The 20,462-nt window shown below is 33.6% G+C and overlaps 1 protein-coding gene across 1 annotated transcript in view; it reads left to right on the top strand.

Annotated features, from left to right (window-relative positions):
• Nucleotides 1-20,462, top strand: part of ST8SIA4 (ST8 alpha-N-acetyl-neuraminide alpha-2,8-sialyltransferase 4) — a 94,763-nt gene that overhangs the window by 17,531 nt on the left and 56,770 nt on the right.

The following is a 20,462-nucleotide window of genomic DNA, read 5'->3' as shown; positions in this document are numbered from 1 at the left end:
CAGCAGAGGTTTGATGAGTCATGTGTTTGGTTAACTTTAGATTAACTGAAAGAAACACAGCAATAGAAATGGGATTGTGATGACATCATAGATACTGGTTTTTCATTTCCAATTCATGGATCTGGACATATTTTTTGGCTTGTTTTAGTTCTTCAGGAAAATTTGCTGAATGAATGAAGTATGTATGTTGAAATTTGAAATAGCTCAATGTAAATATAGATAGGAAAGTATACCGATTTGCTATGTTGATAACCTGGAGTCTTGAGGTTATGCTGGAATTCAGCCTGTGAAAGTATAGGTCTTGTAAGAACTTTTTTGAAATATAGTCTTTAGGGGCGTGATCCGGGTGTTGTGGGATCGAGTCCCACATCAGGCTCTTCCCGTGGGAGCCTGCTTCTTCCTCTCTCACTCCCCCTGCTTGTGTTTCCTATCTCGCTGGCTGTCTCTATCTCTGTCAAATAAATAAATAAAATCTTAAAAAAAAAAAGAAATATAGTCTTAAAAATAAATATAATTAATTATATAAGTATTAATCATAAATAGACAAAAATTTTTCATAAAACAGTAATAGCCATGAAAAATTAGAACACTATCGGCTGAATACATTTCATAATAATGAATATAACTACAAACATTTTACTTTATTATCTTACGTTTTCTCAATTGGATCCAGTATCAGAGATTGATTGTATACCAGTTGCGCATTTAAAACCCTGAACTCTTAAATTGATTGGACTGAGTCAGGGGGAACTCTGTCAACATGTAGATATACAAACAAAATTGTGTCCAAAGAGGAGGTAAAAATATTCAATTAGGGAATGACAATGGAAATGGAGGTAATGAGCTCCAAACACGGAAGTCTATGTGAAGTATGGTTGTGAAGAAAAACTAAGGCTTCTAGAATTTCTGAAGAGACTAAAAATCAGAGGTCAGGAAAAATGAAGAAATAAAGATTTTACAGCAGAAGTGGAAATTGTTGCAATGTGAAGAGAATTTTCTATACAGGATATACACGTGACTGACCTTGTTCTTACATCCCTCTAAGTTTTAACCCTGGAATCTATATTACTTGTTAGGTTCCCCCACACTTCTGATTCGGAAATTAAGACTGTAGTCTTAACACTTCTGTCAGTTCACATAATTACCACTTCTTTCTTGTATTGAGAACGATTGAGGCCTACTATTTTAGCAATGTTGAGTCTATAATACAGTATTATTCACTATAATCACTATGTTGTGCATTGTATCTCCAGAACTTTATTATCTACCTGTTGTAAGTCACTTACTGGTGGTCACTTACTTGAGCATTTGCAAATGGTGAAGTGTTTTTAGGAATAGAACTTCAAAAGGTTATTTATACTTTTCTAAGCTATGATTATTTTTAAAACTTATTTAACAAGAACAAAACAATGACCAATCCTTTAAGTTTATAAGTGTATTACGGAATTACCAAGAAGTATAAAAATGAGGATAATCATCTTAATGAAGACATGAAAATTATCACCATAATTATTTTTGTTTTCTTTTCCTCCTATTTTTTTATTAGCTTCCAAAAGTTAAAGTTGGAATATTCTAGATTGAAGTATGTACTAGGGAGGTGTTTCTGTTTTAGTTTAGGATAAGGTTTCTGATTTTACAAGGAAAACTTTAGCAAGAGTCCACTTATGATTAGAAACAAATAATCTCTGCAGGAAAACCATCTTGGTTGTATAATTGCTATTTGGGGAGTTCATTCATTTGAGTCTCATGGACACAATAGTTTTCAGTGTCATATCATTATACCAAACTTCAATCCTTCCTAAAGCTCTTGTCTTTTTCATGGAGTTCTGTCTCATCATCTATGTGCTAACTACCTTTTCCTTCCTTCCCCAAGTATGTTTGGCCATTCACTATTGTGCACGTGTCTCTTTCACCCTAGAACACCATGAAGGACTTTTTCTTTAAGACTCAATCATAGCCTCATACCTTGCAATAGTTTCCCATCCATATCAAACTGGTTGAGGTTGTTACAAATTTTAGTAACAATCTTTAGAATCTTTCAAATTTCTCACCTTCCTAGAAATGTACTGCATGTGTATCTGCATATCTATTGATTTGGTTGTTTGATTGCATGTATAGCCTGTGTTCCCAGGTTGTTTGTTTCCTACTTCTCCTATTAGTAAGTTTGTTAAGAAAGAGATAAATTATGCCTGGTCTGCTTGCAGAAGGCACTAATTAGTTCAGTGACCCCTCAAGGATCAGGTTCATCAGGCATTACATTCAACTTGACCTCTAACTTAATAAACCAAAGCATTATTTTTAGAGAAAATCTTCATTTGACATTAATTAAAATTTTAAGCTTCATCTTTAGTTTTTTCAAAAGGACTTTATAGAAATAAAATGCTATCTTTTTTGCTTCATGATGTACCAGTGCATTATTATATGCCAACAGGTAGATTTTGTTCAAGCAGTTGCTCTGTTGGGGGAGGTGGGCATGCCATATAACGTGGCATTGTTGTCCTGTGAAGTATGATTTTGGAGAATGCTCTTTTTAATACCCTACATAAGTAAAAATTGCCTGTGAAAAGTGCCTGTTTGTATGCTTGCACATATAATGGTAGCTATTCATAAATACAAATACACACACACACACACACACACACACACACACATTGTCATGCATTTCCTCTCCTAAAAGAGGACTCCTTTAGTGGCAGTTTGTATCATCAATTAATAAATTAAATTAAATTAAATGCTGGTTTCAGTGGGATATTATACAAAATAAAAGCCCTGGTCAATATGATGTTTAAAGTAAAAAAAAAAAAAAAAAAAAAAAAAAAAAAAAAAAAAAAAAAAAAAAAAAGAAGAAGAAAGAAAAAAGAAAGAAAAAGAAAAATAAGTTAAAGCCTAGTTTTGATTCCCTAATGATTGACTAAATACTGAATTTATTTGTAAAATCTATGTGTATGTATGTACATGTGTGTGTATATTTATATAGTCTTAAATAACAGGAAAATGTACTTAAATAACAGATTCCACAAGTGATACCATATAGTATTTGTGTTTCTCTGACTTCACTCAGCATAATACCCTCAAGCTCAATCCGTGTTGTCACAAGTGGCAGGAAAGGAAGTATTATTTTAATATTCTTTAGACCTACTTCTCTGGATGTAGACATTTTGAATTCTCTGAATCTGCCACCTTGAAACCAGAGGAAACTATGACTTCCTTTTATGTGCCTCTGCATTCATAGAGTTGGCACAGGCCAGGATCTATACAGAAAGAGTGTTCTATGGGATGTATAATTTTATCTCCAATATTCTCTTTTCCCGTCTGGGATAAGCTCTTCTTCTCTTCCAATAAAATCTGTATCTCTGGTATTTTTAAGAAAAGGAAAAAAAAAGTACAATTTTAGGCCTAATAATAGCTTTGTTTTATTAATTGCGAGAAAAACATTCCAAATATTCAGTTGGCTACTGTTACACTTCTAACATCATTTTAATGATGTATATAGCCCAAAGAAGGAAAAATATATGCGATTTTAAAATTGTGAAATGTTCCTTTTTACCAGTATTTAGAGAACCAGGAAATTTAGAGGCCTCCACAAATGATTCTCTCAAATTCTTCTCCCATCCAAGTGCCACATTAACTACAGTTCTACCCATTGAAATACATTCGTTTGGTATTATTGTTATTGTCATTTAAAATGAAAATATGTTAGAAGATAAACATTATCATTTTCTCAAAAGTACTAGTAACTTACCACATTAGTTTATTCATACAACAAACCTTTATGAGTGCCCACCGTGGGCCAGTCATGAGTGGAGCACAATTACAGAATGATTATCTTTACATTCCTTCTTGCAGGAGGCCTGTCTGTGTGGGGTCAGGAATAATCACTGAAACGAGAAGTCTCTAAAGACACATGGTAAATGTAAAATATTTGTCTGTGGCCAGCTCTATTACTTCAAATTATGCAGAATGATATCAAATATTTGAAAGGGAATATAAGGTATGCTCACTGTACTGAATGAGACTGTTCAAACTCAGAATTTTACATGAAGTCTTTGAAATATTCCAGAAGAACTCTAGATAGGTAACTAACCTTTAGATGCCACACACAATACATTATAAGAAGACGTTAGCATAGTGCCATGAACTGACAGCCCGACATACACTAACCAGAGCATACCAAACAGCTACATACATTATAAAATTAGCTACACCATCAAATTCAGTCACTTTATAAAGTGTGGAATAATATTCAAGTCACTCTAAAGAGCATGGTGACTTCTACTCTAGTTGCATTGTAGGATAGTTGGACCCACATTTAGAGTTTACGTACAATCTGTGGGATAGTCTGAATAGTACTTTCTCTGAGCCAAATTTAATTTCAATAGCTCTTTTTAATATCACATGAAGAGGAATAATGGTATCACTAGAATCTTCATCACTAAGTCAAAAAAATGGTAAGCATTAGAGAAATTATCCTATTGATATTAATTTCTATATTTTATATTTGGGAGGCTTGACATAGGCTAAATGTTGGAGAGAGAATCAGTGCTGCACAGGAAAAGCATGGTCCAGTATAGAGTTCAAGACTCCAAGCAGTGTTCATTGTAGATGATACTCGATGAAGTTGTATGCCTTTCTGTGGTTTAGTTTTCTAATTTAGAAACTGAGATTATTGTATAAACTATATCTCTTTACCTAAACTGTTACAATTTCCCTGCTCACAGGGCCCACAGAGTGATGGAATTGCTCTACCAAATCTATGGCTGTTTATTCCACATTTACATATCTAAAAGTATGCTGTAAAATTTCAAGAATCTGGAGTTTATTAGACAGTATATATCATTTATATATCATCATAGACAAAGGAAAATAGGTTTAGAAAGCTTCTTTTACATAATCTGTTTAAACGTAGCTTTTAAAAATCTTTTTTTTAACTGTGTGGTTGTAAATTTTAACAGTGTGTGTCTTACATTAAGCAGTGAAAATTGTTTTGGATTTTGGAAAACAATATTTAAAGTGCTATTAAATTTTCCTGAAATTATTTTTCAATTTTTTCAGATAATTTACTCCCATGTGAATTTAAAAAACAGTACATTCTAATATTTGTGCTATCTGTACTCAAGAATTTTATGAGCTTAGCACTAATGGTTTTCTAATGACAAAAAAATTCAGGTATTTCTTCATATTGATACTGACAGATGGTGGAGAACAAACCCTCATTGCATGTTCCATAATCTTCTCACCCTGTCTTGGTGTGGGAAAATCATTGTGCATTCTTTCCTTTTTCTGGGTTATCTGGTGATTGTGGGAAATGTCAGGCAACCCATCCTTACTGTTTTTTTATAGAAGAGAGACTATGTCCAGTCTGATCAAAGTAAATATGGTCCCGCTCTGTGCTACCTTTGACATAATGTGGAAGCCTCTGCGGGCAGAGTTAATTAACAGTTGCAACCGTCAACTGTTATTTTTTGACCATCATATGCCGCTCCTCACTGTGCTTAACAGAGATACTAGGAATCGCGAGTTTGACTTAAGTGATTCAGAAATGGTTAACTAAGAGCTGTAAAACACTTTTTCTGTTAGGCTAGTTGGAATTTTGAATTTAATTTTGTTCATTTATTCCTTTCTTTGTACCTCTTTTTTCTCTGTTTTATATTGTGCCATCTTCCCTCCAACCTAGATCACTATCTTCTATTTGCTTGGTTACTCCTTTGTTAATCATCATCCTTAGTTTCTGCCATGCTTAACCAACCCCTTCCTAATTTCCTCTTTGTTCATATTTTTTTTCTAAAAATATAAAACTAGCAATGAGAGGTCAATTAAAATTATCTATCTACCTATATTTGTACATATATTTATATAAGTAAATCTGGCTATTCAAATTATAGTTCTGAACTCCAATGTTGGCATCACGTGGAAGCTTGTTAGAAATGCAGAATCTCAGAATTTGTACCAGACCTGCTGAATCAGATGTGCATTAGACTATGGACTCTGAGAACCAAACTGAGGGCTTCAGAGGGGAGGGGGGTGGGAGAATGGGGTAGACTGGTGATGGGTAGTAAGGAGGGCACGTATTGCATGATGCACTGGGTGTTGTACGCAACTAATGAATCATCAAACTTTGCATCAGAAACCGGGGATGTACTGTATGGTGACTAACATAATATAATTAAAAAATTAAAATAAAATTTTAAAAATGTGCATTTGATCACACAGCTCATGTGATTCTTAACGTGTATTAAGGTTGAAGATGTATTGAACATCTCAGTATATGTGGACACTAAGCTCTAGGAAAGCTGGAATTCCCAATATGTTTTATTTAGCCTGTATCTTCAGGATCTAATGCCGAAATTGTTATGTTGAGGTATATGCTGTTTATTTATGGCATTTAAGAATTAATGTAGGACTTAAGAAAAATGTGGTTTGTGTTCATGTATTATTGTACAGTCTATTTCAAAATTAATATGTAAGAGGAGTCATATATAAGTAAAGGTCATTTATCCTTACAATTAAAAAGAAAATACCAAAATCTGAAGAGTCATATAGTGAAATGCCCTAGATATTGGGGGGTCAAAAAGCTGGGTTCCTGATAATTAATAGAAGCATAATATTGGACACCTATCTAAACATCATTATTTCCACTGTCCAATGATGATAATAATATAGGCCTATTATTTCAAAATGTTAGTCTAAGTATCAGTTGGGAAATAAAGTAAAGAAATGCATAAACTGTAAAGCTTAATGGTGAATGATACTAAAGCACATCTTGTCTAATTTAAATGTTGTAGTTGAAAATTAAATCTGTCACTGCATTTCCTATAGCCATGGCCATTGACTAGAAATGCAAATTCTCATTGTCTGAAATAAATAAGAAGATACACTTTTCCCAAATTTAATCAAATATGTACACAGTTAACACTGAATAACATAAAGAAAATATGGAATGCAAAGAGACAGGAACACTTCTCAGATAGGAGTGTCTGTAAAATCTGAGTGTATAATATTAGGAATAATTGTAGTGAAGATATATATTTCTTCAGGAAACTAAAGTAATAAGATAAAATTTTTTTACTTTATAATGATCTAGCTTCCTAAGAAAAGGGGTAGTACATTTCAAAAAAGAAAAAGATGGAGGAATTGACTTCCCTTGACTGATACAATGCATTTTTATAACTCAATCAATTCTTGATTCTCCACTAGTGGGTAATTTATGGCAAACTTTAAATCATCCTCTCGACCTTCTATGAATGCTAATTCTTATAGCAAAATAGACTCTTTTCTGGGAAAGAAAAAATATTTCTGCTTTTCTGTGTGTTCATGAAAATGGCCTTAATTCTTTCCGTTCCACTCTCGCAGAGAATGTTTGTCCTTAAGTTTGTTAAGTACAAACAGTTAAGTTTCTGGTAGTGAGCCAGGTCCAAGGCATTAGAAAGATTTTTAAAAATTTGTTCTAATTAAAATAACCACTTAATATTTTAGGGATAGTTCCACTACATATGCAATATTCACTCCATTTAATTTCTACCATATTTTTACTTAATATTTTATTCATATTTTGGATTCATGAAATTTTATAGCTTATATAAAACTAATTACCTTTGTGAATTCTATTGATTTTAATCATAAAATTTATGTTCTAAGTAAAAATCAGAATTCCCATTTTATTATAATTATTTATGATTCTTTATGATTTTTAAAATTTAACTTAAAACCAAATATGGACTTTATTATGGATTGTGATCTGAAGTGAAGCTCTAACTTTTTTTCCCCCAACCATATAATTCCTTGGATAACAAGATTTTATCTAGAAGAGATAATTTTTTTACAGTGATGAACTTTTAAATTTTAAAACGTTGTCTTAAAATGCTTATCCCATTCTCTAAAAACGCATTATTTTAAACAGATACAATTTCTCATCTATCAATCTAGAAAGGATTTTCAAAACTCTTAATATTAAGTGCAAAGTTGTGTTGATATTGGCACTCCTATGAAATGCTTTCAAAGATGTAAATTGATAACAACTATTCCAAAAATCAGGTTGATACTGTCTACCAAACCTTACAAATAGTGTATTTCTTTATTCACTATTTCCAGTTCTAGGAATCTCTCCAAACACAGACAATTGCTTATGTATCAAGGCATTTTATTAAGCATGACAAAAAAACCTAAGTAAATCATCTAGATGATTTGTCATTCAACAAATGCAAAAGAGGAATCTAAGGCAAAGAGACCAGTAAGCATAAAGACAAATAATTTCCATGGTCTTGGGATAGATAGAGTTTGGGACCACTCTACTATTAGGTTCATAATGAGAAACAATGTGGAAGAGGAAATGTCAAGGTATGTTGGAATTACATGATGAAAGTTCATTAAGCCCTGTTAAGGATTTACATAGTATCCTATAGTCCAAGAAAGGCTCTTAGAGTTTGTTGGTTTGTTTGTTCTTGTTGGGGTTTTATTGTTGTTCTAAGCAGAAGGGGAATATACTTAGAGGCATAGAAGCATAAGCACATTAACAGATAAAAGGACTATGATAAAATGAAAAAGATAAAAAAAATCAAAGATAAAAAAGAGGAAGAGCGCTCAATAAGGAAGATACTAGAGGAGGCAAAATGTGATGAAATCCATCTCATAGGACAGAGCAAGATGATAAACCAAGCTTAGATGCTATGATTCATATCAATGTAAAATGTGGAGATTATAATTTCCTGACATCAATTGCACATTAGAAAATGGGCAGTTAATCAGTCCTTCCACAGATTCTTTCTAAATAAGGTCTTCGGTTTTGGATTTAAAGTATTTGTTATTTTTCAACAAACTCCTCTGTAAATAGATACAGGCCCAAAATATCTACTCCAAAATTAGATAAAAACTTTTCAGTACCTATTGCTTCAAGTGATAAATAGCATAGCTTTGATCTTTCTTACAATTTATTCATTAACTCCTTCACTCTTTGTCCACCTACTTATCAGGAATTGGAGATACAAAAATGAAAAACAAGTCTCTAAGTTTGAGATGATCATGGTTTAGTGGAGATAAAGTAATGACTAATAATGTGCAAATTGCTTTATTAGAGTTATACAGAGAAGTAAGCACTGGTAATGAGACAGACAGGAGACATAAGCTAGATGGTCAAGGATGATTTCCTGAGAAAAGCAGCACTTGAGTTGACTGAGAAGGTTAATATAGATAGGCGGGAAAAGAGAGCGTGACCAAGTCCAAACTGGATCCGTTATGCACAAAGGGCCCAGAGCATGGAAGAAAGTGGCTTTTCCAGGCCTGCAGATGGTTTCAGCATGCTGGAATAGAATGGTTGTATGGGTCAATAGAAGCAGATGAGGCCTGGAGAAGGGGGCTGAGAGATAGGTAACACAGGGTCCATGGTACCTTGCTAATGATATTGGGCTTCATTTTGCAGGTAGTTTATAAAGCCACTCAGTGGAGGAATGACATGACCAAATTTAAATTTCAGGAAGATTTCTAGGTGATCGATAAATTAGAGAGGGATAAAAATGGTACCACTGAAAGCAGTCTAAAGATGGAGGTAATGAGGGGCAAAGTAAGATAGTGACAGCAGGGATACAGTAAAAGACAAATTAAGAAAATAAAGGAATTATATGAATTGTATAATAGATGGAAAAGGCAAATGATAATAAACACGAATGTGCTACATTTTAAAATGTGACGTTTTTTGGATGACAGAAAATGAATCTTGAAGAAACCTAACTGATTCCCACTGGTTCCTCTGAGTGAGTTAGGCTTAGGTTAACAAACTATTTTTTCATAGAACAGAGAGTTGGAGTGACTTTCCTGAGTATACACAGTAAGTTAGGGAGGGAAGCAACAATAGAGCTTTTTCCTCTCCTTCTCAAAGTTTAATATTTTATTTTTAAATAAAGATCAGAAACACTTGTATTTTTCAATTAGAAATAATAGTTTGTGCTGTACTATCAAGAGGTTTTTAGTTGTATGTTTACTCTGAAATATGAAGACCAGTGAGATATTGTATTTATTAGGGTACATTTCAAATTTTGATGACTTAGCATGTAAAACAGAATAGGAATACCATTATAATGTCTGATATTTCCACACGGCACCAGCCATTCTTCAAAGTAGGATAAAAAAACAGCAAATAAAACCACACACACACATAATAGTAACTATGTGAGGTGATGGATATGTTAATAATCCTTGTTAACAATCCTTGTAAAATAATATATACATATATTATGTATCTGTATATCTATATCGATATATCTATATATATACCAAATCATTGTGTTGTATACCTTCAACCTACACGATATTATGTGTCAACTATATCTTAATAAAATCAGAAAAAACAAAAGTCAAGAAATACAAAATAAAATAAACACTGACTTTATAGTGTTGAGCAGTTTCTCCAGTTGTGATTTACAGATTATCTTGTGGGAAATTCTTTTCCTTTAACATTTACTTATTGGGGGACCCAAGTGGCTCAGTCAGTTAAGTGTCCGACTCTTGATTTTGGCTCAAGTCATGATCTTGGGGTCCTGGGATTGAGCCCTGTGCCGCTGAGGGTGGAGTCTACTTAAGATTCTCTCTCCCTCTCCTTCTGCCTCTCCCCCTACTCCCCTCCTCTCTCAAATAAGTAAATAAATAAAATCTTTAGAAAAATATCTACTTATTGTGTGCCAAAACTATGCTGAAATATTCAAAGGCCAGATAAGTGAGGGGAAGACTGAGACCCTTTCTTTCAACACCTAAAGTGAGATAAATCTTTAAATCAGGTAGTTCTGATTTCAAGTTCCAGCTTTTCCATTTAATATATATATTCAATCTTAAGTGATTTATTTACTTCTCTGAGCCATAGTTTCTTCACATTTAATATGAAGAAAATAATCCTTACCTTCTATTTTTTGTGGGTATAGAAATAAAATGAGATGTGTTAAACTGACTAGTATAAACCCAAGTACAAATTATTTATTCAATAAGTGTAAATCTTTCTTCCTTCTGATGGCTTAAGATTAATATATTTGTAGTATATTCATGGTGTGAAAATTATACCTGTGACCTAGGTGCACAGAAGCTGTAAATATTTACAGTTAAATGGTCATTGTTGCTAAGCAGTTATGTTTTCTCTCATGGAGTATAATTGAAATAATACTTATTTGAGAGTTCAGCAACCTGGATCCTTCTGCTGACATTGGCGCTAACTATAGCTGTGTGACTTTGAACAAGTAAAGTGAATCACTTGGGGTCTCAGGTTCCCAATACGCCAAATGAGGCAGTTGAAGTAGATGGCCTCATACATTTCTTTCTGGCTCTGAAACTCTATGACTCCATTTTCTTATGATTCAGGAGACACCTTTGGAATAGGTCCTGTCCACTTGCACTGTTGTTTCAATTTTTTTCCTTCTGGTTGCCATGTTTTGTGAATAAATTTCCTTCTCATTGGTCAATTTGTAGAAATAACATTTTCTAGTTAATATTGCTTCCTTAATCTGGCTTTTGATTCCTTTGGTCCAGGAGTGTTGCCTCTCCTCTTGATGTGTGCAAGCAAATGTTAAGCCTCAAAATCAGGGGAAGAGTATCATTTCTTAGCAAAGGAAAAACAAAACTCAGTTTTAATGATTCATGTGGATTTTTGTAAATGTGATGAGGTCAGGGCCTTGGGAAGGCATGGCACATAGAGAGTGAATGAAGAACCGGTAAATACAAGAATTATCAAAAGGGAGAGAAGTTGTTTTACATCAACATCATTTAGTATAGTTTTGGGGAAAGGACCCTGATATTTTTCTAAGAGATAAGACCTTCCACTTCCCATATCTACTTTACTGGCATCCACTGAAATTCTTGGAACCACAGAATGCAATCTTTTCGGTATATTGACTTATGCCATTACTGGAAATATTTTTTTAGAATATTCGCAGTCAATATGGTACCAAATGTTAACAGTGATTATCTTTTAGAGGGAGACTTAAAAGTGTTTTATGTTCGAATTAGCTTAACTTCTGTTTTTGGTAATGATAGTTTGTGTGTTTGTATGTGTATGCGTTTCCCCATTCAGTGAACACAAATACTGTTTTTAAATTGGGAACAAAACTAATTTTACTTTAAAAAAATAAAAGAAATATGTTAAAAATCTGGAATATAGATGGGAAAGGTGACATACTGGGAATTTGAAGAGTTGGACTCATGTTTTAGTAATACTACCTGAGTGAATTTGACCATAAAATACATATATATGTATATGTATTTTTTAAACAATACATAAAATCTCAAGTTAATAGAGTTTTGTAGTCTGTAGATTTGAGTATTTTCTCATTAGTGACAAGCATAATGTGTGTGTGTATGTGTGTGTGTTTGAGAGAGAGAATATGTATTTTGGATATCAAAATCATTTGAAACTTTGGTATTGTGCAGTAAATTTTGGATTCATGTTGTTTTGTTTTATTTACTTTGTTTTATTTTGGACCTACCTATTATTTATTTATTTATTTGGTGTACAGTTGACACATAATGCTACATTAATTTCAGGTGTTCGACATAGTGATCCAACAAGTTTATACATTATGCTATATTCACTACAAGTGTGGCTACCATCTGTTGAATACAGTGTTTTAGATTCAAAGTTGGGTTTAAATCCCAACTTGAAGAGGTGTAAACTGAAGGTTTTTTCCCCCTTATTTGTAAAACATGATTACAGATAACTCACTTATATGAATGTTCTTTAAAATTCTAATAACTTAGATATCAATGGTATGTGATGAAAAGTAGTAACTGATAGCTCTTATTATATTTAATGAATTATATGGATGATCAGACTGAACAACATGGTCTTGAGTCAAAAGCATGTTGATCTAATAAAGACTGAGAATGATTTTTTTTACCATAACTCATAATGTGTTCAGGAAAGAAGTTCAAAATTAGAGTCCCATAATTATTTTTTGAGTACTGGTGTTGTCTTTGGCGTAAATGTATGGCTCTTAAATATGATTATTAAATAAAATAAAAGCAGTTATTTGAAGTTTAAAAGTTAAAAACAGTAGTTCCATTAATTTGTTGTCACATGATTGCAACAAGTATTGTTTTATTCAACAAATAATTACCATGCAGCCACTAGATGCCAAATTCTGAGGGACTGCAGTAGATATTAGGGAAATAAAGATACATTACATGGTCTATTCTGTTTGGAATTTGCAGTCTGATGGAGGAGATAGACCTAGAGGGGAGTAAGAAAATAACTACAGTTGCTGTAATCATAGCGCTAAGAACAAAGCGTTGCAGCCAGTGAGTTAGAGGGAATTAATTATAAAAATGAATGAAACTAAGTTTTAAGACAGTTCTGTTTGGAACAGGAACAATAATTCCCTTTATGAATATCCTTGTCCTTATTCTTTGTGCATATCTTCTTATCAAAGAATTGTGTGGATGTGCTTTTTGTGCTTTTTAGTTTCAATGATCAAGATCATTAATAATAATCTTTAGTTTTTTTTTTAGCATGTATATAAGCATGCTTTGCCTTTCACTTCAATTTTTCAAATTCCCAGGAATGACCTTCTATATGTAACTTAAGAAAACTATTAATATTTGGAATGCTTAGTTTGGTACCTTTTATATTTACGGTATTTCTGATCTATTCTTTAGTTACCTGATGAAGCTATTTCTAAGTCTTGGGCAATTTTAATGCATAATAGACTTCTAAGCTTGTCTCGGTATTTTACATAGTGTTCGTTAAAAAGCAGAACACTATTTGGTTAAGGGAGAACTGGGAGTTTCATTTTTACAAACCACAAACTGAAACTTGTTATACTTTAATAAAACAAAGGGGGAGGAATCCTAACAATTGGAAGAATGCTAAACACTGTAGTTTCTTTTTTCCACTTATCCCTATGTACTAACTCTGGAGTAAATTCTGACTTAGAGTTATTTTTAAAAATCAGAATGAAAAAAATATTATGTCTTTAGAACTTCTCCAGTCTTCCTAACTTGTTTTGAATGACAATGGCTGTGCTTACAGGAAACACCAGTCACCTAAAATAGGTACATCCGTGGAACAGATCACATTTCTTGTTTTAGGTTAAATAATTCCAACTTAAAATGATAATCTTTTTTCAATATTGGTCTCTTTTAATTAGCACAGCTTCTGACAGTGAAACCTTTAACAGAATTAAAACCAGTTTTCAGCTTAACACATATTTATTAGTACTGCACCTTTTGTTTTCCTTAGCTCAACTTTCAAACACACACTATATCATATTTCTACTGAGACATCTTTAACATGTTTAACACAACTAACACGTTAAAAATGAAAACTGAGGTATTTGTACAGGTATCAGAAGATTTGGCACAGAGCTCACAAACTGACACCCTGAGAGCCCAGTCTAGATTCTTTGGTATGTATCATCACAAGCCCAGAAGAGCCTGTCCCCATTAAATGGGGAAATGTTCAAGCAAAATTGTCCATTTTCCAGAGTCGCGTTAACCTCTGACTCAGCACTGTGTGTGTTCAGGACCTGGTTTAGAGCATAAGCAGTGTTCTTAGAAGACTGAGATATCAAATACCTGTACACAGGTTCTCAGTTCACATACACGAAATAAACAGAGTAACTCTCTTTATTATTATGGTAGCTCTCCTAATTTCATTAAAGATATCAACCCTATACAAGCAACTAAATATGATAGCTTTTTATATGTGGTAGAATAAAGATACTAGTAAATATCTTAGAACAGTGCAGTGGAAGCGATTAGTTCTGCCAAAGAAATCATGTAAAACATTGCAACGGATATTAACCTTCGAGTTTTAAGAACAAATAGGACTTTTGGGTTAGAGGCTAGAGTGTCTTGGAGAGGGAGGTTATTTCAGGCAGAGACCCCATCATAAATAAAGGGACATAGAGAAGACATAGACTACGTGGAGTTGACTGAAGCTGCTCAGATCTAAGATAGACAGTGGGCTTGTAGAAAGAAAATTCTGAAAATAAGAATAGGGACAAGTTATGAAAACTCTGGACTGATACCACTAAAGACTTTTTGATTGGGATAGCAATGTGATCAAATGTGCAATTTAACAAGGTGATAACATCCTTGAAGCAGAATAATAAATTTGAAGTCTTTGTGTTAAAGAACTGGTTAGAGCAATGTTTTTCAATTCTGTTTATAATAAAAGTGCATAGTAAGAAATACAACTTAACGTCACATATACTCTTGCTGCTTCCATTGCTATTACTACATACACCACACACACACACACACAAAACTTCAACAAATTTTCATAAAATTATGTGCCAGAAACACTGTTGTTTTCAATTATAATCCATTTTGTTCTTTCACATTCTTTAAAAATTGCTGATCCATGACCCCAAATATGATTCATGATCCACCAATGGGTCTAGCTAATAGTTCGAAAAATAATTAATTAATAAATTGTTGCAACAGTAGTTCAGAGAAACATGATGGTACCTAAGCTAAGTTGAGACAATATCAGTTAGGAATAGAAAAGAGAGAAAATATTCAGGAGAGATTTTCTGAGAGGAACTTTCTGAATCAGATACGGAGAATAAAAGAATTATGGAGATCAAAGCCTTTCAGCCAAGTCAAAAATGCGACTTTCTGCTAAAATAGAGTATGAGAAAATTCCACTTAGAATAAATATGATTTAGTAACCATGAAGTTACCTTGGCCTACTGTTATATCAGAAAATAAAACATCATTTTTATTCACTAATAATTTGACAACATTTCTGAATACAGTTGATACCAGAATGCGTAAATACTCTGAGCATTATACCAACTGTCTTTCCAGGACCAATGTTGAATAAATCATATATGCTAAGTTAGAAATCATTTTTCAACCTTTGGTCATACTTTCAAAAAAATGAAAAGAAAAAATATTCATAATTTATAATGATAAAGTAAAATATTTTTATTTTCCTAAATGAGAAAATTAAATGTCAAAGCTATGGTGCTGTGACATGTTTGATAGTGTAATCACTAAAAGTTCAAAAACTCAGATGTGTTTCCCAAGCCACTGTAATGACCAGAATGTATATTGTTTATTAATACCATGAATGGCAAAGAGAAAAAGTTAATGGTTTTTCTGCCTTGGGTTTCTGGCATCAGTGATTAAAATATCAGCCATAATATTTCATGAATCCTGTTTCCCTCTTTGCACAACGTAATTTTTAAGGACATAAATTTCATGCTGAATCAGTTCTTCCCTCAAAACAGTAGTGACTGCTCAGCAAACACTGATCAATGGAGTGGTCCAGTTCCCTTGATTATGACAAGAGTATCTGAGAATATACTCTAAGAATTCTTGCTTGGTTTCCCACCCCTTTGTTTTAAATATCCCAGTCATGATTTTTTTTTTCTTACCCAAGACAATGAACAGGAAATTTTTCAACAACTGCCATCATTTTCTCTTTACACCCTCTTCAGAGAAATAAAAATGATTATTTTTTTAATTACAAAGGAAACATTTAGACAGGATACTTAGTATATTCATTCTGTATGCAATTTCAAGAAACAACATTTACAATAATTAATGTAAATATTAGTCTTGCTACCCTATATATACTCCATATTTACTTTTGTGAAAAAGAAAACAATAAAATAAAAATAAGTATCTGTCAAGCCTGAGATAGAGAACAGCTCTCAAAACCCTCTCCTTCTGTATTGTGTAGTGCNCATTCAATAAACACTTCACTTAAAATTTACTTAATAAAATATGTTTTGTTTTGTTTTGTTTTTTAAAGATTTTATTTATTTATTCGACAGAGATAGAGACAGCCAGCGAGAGAAGGAACACAAGCAGGGGGAGTGGGAGAGGAAGAAGCAGGCTCATAGCAGAGGAGCCTGATGTGGGGCTCGATCCCAGAAACGCCGGGATCACGCCCTGAGCCGAAGGCAGACGCTTAACCGCTGTGCCACCCAGGCGCCCCGAGAGTTTATTCTTAATTGAGAAAAATGTTTTTTAGTCATTGTCCTTCCAGTGTCTTACTTTTCCCTTTTACTTCTCCTATTGTTCATCCTTCCTTTTATTTTTTATCCTTTCTTGAAAAATAGGTGATGACTTACTTGTAAGTATTCATACTACTCAAAATTAAGAAGGCTCCAAGAAGAAGGATGATAAATGTCAAGTTTGAGATTGATTAAAAATGTCAGAGTGAAAAGCTCTGACTCTCACCACCCTTCCTGGTTTCCCAGACTCTTGTCTATTCATATGCTAGAGTTAACTGTGAGAGTCTAGGTTGAGCCCTAGTAAGTCAAAATATTGTCCAGAGCTGAAGTCTTGGAATAAGTCTGCATTTTTAGGCCTTATTTTTAAGCCAGTGCTTAATATAAGAGGAGATATTTGTTTGTTTTTAAGATTTTATTTGTTTATTTGAAGCAGAGAGAGCATGAGCGGGGTGGGGGAGGAAGGGGCAGGGAAAGAGGGAGAAGCAGACTCCCTGCTAAGCAGGGATTCCCAAGGAGGGGCTCATCCCAGGACACTGAGGTCATGACCTGAACTGAAGGCAAATGTTTACCCCACTGAGTCACCCAGATGCCCTGAGATATTTGTATTTTATATTACATTTAAACTTGTTAAAGTTACTAATAGCCTCCAGTACTCTCTATATTACTTTGAGATCATAACAGTATCCTCTCATTATTTTAAGAAGGATTGAGGAGATTTGTCCTTTCAGCAATACTACTTGTTCATATGTAGTTTTTCATAATGAGAACACTTTTTTATGAGAAATAAGGCTCCAGTAGAGAAAGAAAACAAACACCTCAACAGTTCAGTGTATTTATTTCAAAATTAAACTCAATCTGTAGACTTTACTTCTCATTCTCACCTAGGACAATTTCCTTATTTTAGAGAAAAGATGTAGTCCGCGAACTTTACTATAGGGTCTCATTTTGAATTTTAGTCCTTTGCTTTTAAATGGTACCATCTGTCTGCTGCCTTCTTTTTGTCCTTCCTTTTTTCTTTCTTCCTTCATTTCTTCCTCCCTCCCTCCCTTTCTTTCCTTAGTCTATGTACATCTACTTCGGATTACCTCACATTTCTTCCATACTCTGCTGGTAGGAAATCTCAGAATTAACCTTTTTTTTTTTTTTTTACCCCCTTCAAATTCCTTTTCATGTTTACTTGCTTTGGTGGTTTTTCAAAGCAGCACAGCTCCTTGTATATCCTCGCTGCCAAGGAGTAACCTCCACCTGCTGGGCCTGTTGTCTTCTCCCATCTAACCCCCACCTTTGGGGAAGAGTGTCTACAGGAGAGTGAGGAAGGATGTAATCTCCTCACTTCTTTAGCCTTTAGACCAGACATGGGAATCAATGAAGTCCCTGAGATGATAGACACAAGTGTATCACATTTAAATGCAACTGAACTTGTGACCAAGATATCTAACTAAATTTGTCTGTCTAGTTCTTCCTTTTCATTCACAGGAATTAATTGATGCATAATATTAAGAGCTTAAAACCTGCCTTTACTCCTTACAAGCTTTGTAAATGTGTATAGCTTACCCAACTCAGTTTCTTCATCAATGGAGAAACATAGTGATAGTGCCTGTTTCATGGGATTACGTTGAGAATTGCATATGATATGCAAAGCAAATATAACAATTTCTGGCACATAGGGAGTACTCAATAAAACTTAGCTAATATTCTTCTTACTGTCATAATAAAAGATCTTCATTACCTTATATAAGAATTGTGTCAAAGTCCTAATTGTAGGACTTGGCCTACACTTAGCCATGTCTGTGAGCTTCTATATTTTTCATATTGCCTATGAAATTAGACTTGTTTTGTCTAATATTCAAGATGTTCTTAATCAATCATTGAATCAACCATTCAAATCCCAGCTAGTTTTTTTTGAGGGGGGTGGCAATGGCTAAATTCCTGACAAAATGATTTGTTAGGTGTGCTATAAATAAATTTTCCCCCTCCCCACACTGTTGCTCAATAAGTTTTTTCTATCTGACATGCTCTTTAATTTGTCTGCACGCTTTCCTTTTGTCTCTCACAATAGGTTGCAAAAGGAAAGGGTGTATACAAAATGATTACCTTTAGCTAATATTTATTACCAACTCTAAGCAAGCAATTCTGAGAGGAAATTCAAATACTGTGTTTCATTTAATTTTCTCAATAGCATTTCAATCAGTGTTAATAGCCTCATTTATAGAAAAGTTGAATCTCAGAGAGTTTAAGTCACTTGCCTTAGGTCACACAGATTGGGATGTGAACACCAATTCCCACATAGCTACGATACCACATATAAACAATGGCCGAGGGCAGAAACTAAGCTGAATACCTTTTATTCTTAAATTTTAAACTAAAATTGGATACGTATTAGAAGCATATGTATTTTATTTGATGTAAGCACAGCATATCCATTCATTAGCATATCTTCCCCACCCCTCACCCCAAAAAACTAACTTATTAGATAATATCTGTATAGTTGTAGCCACTTTGCCCAATGACTCCATTTCGGTTTTGGCAGAAGTGTGGGAATGACATAGCCTAACGTAATTCTCAGTATTCATCTTTGTCTTTTAGAATGAGTTCGAAATGTTTTTTTTTATTCTGTGATTTCCCTAGAAACAATATGGCACTGTTCTTCCCACCTTTGCCAGTAATGTAAATAAATCTGCATTTGTGAAAAAATTTCCTCTTCTGTTTTGTCACTTAGTTATTTTCATGACATAAATGTCATTTGTTTTTATTTCTGTCAAGTTGAGGATTTCATTAATCGTTACCTGATCAGCAAGCATGAACTGTGATATGTGTATGCGTGTTCGTGTGTTTCTGCAGTCATCCACCACACTGCAATGCAGATCTTCAACATGATATTTCATCTCTATTTCTTACGCTTTGTTTACTACATAATGGTATGCCACATATAAATTAACTGTTAATCCTATGCTTCGTATTTCAAAAAGTCACATCAATTCTGTATCTAATCCTTTTACTGGCATTTTGAAAATCCTCTCCTTCAAGAGATCTGAGGTATAAGTATTATTTTTGTGGTTTAGATACTTAAAATCCTTTATTTCATAACTGCTCAGGATTTGGGAAACATCATGGCAGAGTGGACTTGTATAATATGTTTAAGTCCTGGGAAACTGCACTCTTTCTCCTATGGGAATGTTGGGGTGAAGGATGAGCCTATTGATATTTCCTCTGGTTCTGAAAGAAATCACATGTATAAATAGTGTCAATTAAAACCCCTGTCCTAAAGTCATTCTAAAACAGCTGTGCTTTTCTTTAATATGCATTATGTCCTTGGACATGTTTCTTAACCACTTTGACCTTGGTTTCTTATCTCCGAAGTGGAGATAATAGGACTCCTTACCTCAAAGTATTGCAAAAAGTATTGGTTTCAGGTCTATTTAGGGCCTACTACCCTCGCTTGAGAAAGTCAGAAAGACTAATAGGGTGCATGTTTTAGCTTCCCCTAGCCATTTGGAGAGGTTAACCACAAAACCTGAAAAAAAA

This window comes from Ailuropoda melanoleuca, chromosome 3, assembly GCF_002007445.2.
Source record: "Ailuropoda melanoleuca isolate Jingjing chromosome 3, ASM200744v2, whole genome shotgun sequence".
NCBI classification, from domain to species: domain Eukaryota; kingdom Metazoa; phylum Chordata; class Mammalia; order Carnivora; family Ursidae; genus Ailuropoda; species Ailuropoda melanoleuca.
The sequence above is the reverse complement of the archived record's forward strand: the minus strand, read 5'-3'. Positions and strand labels throughout refer to the sequence as shown.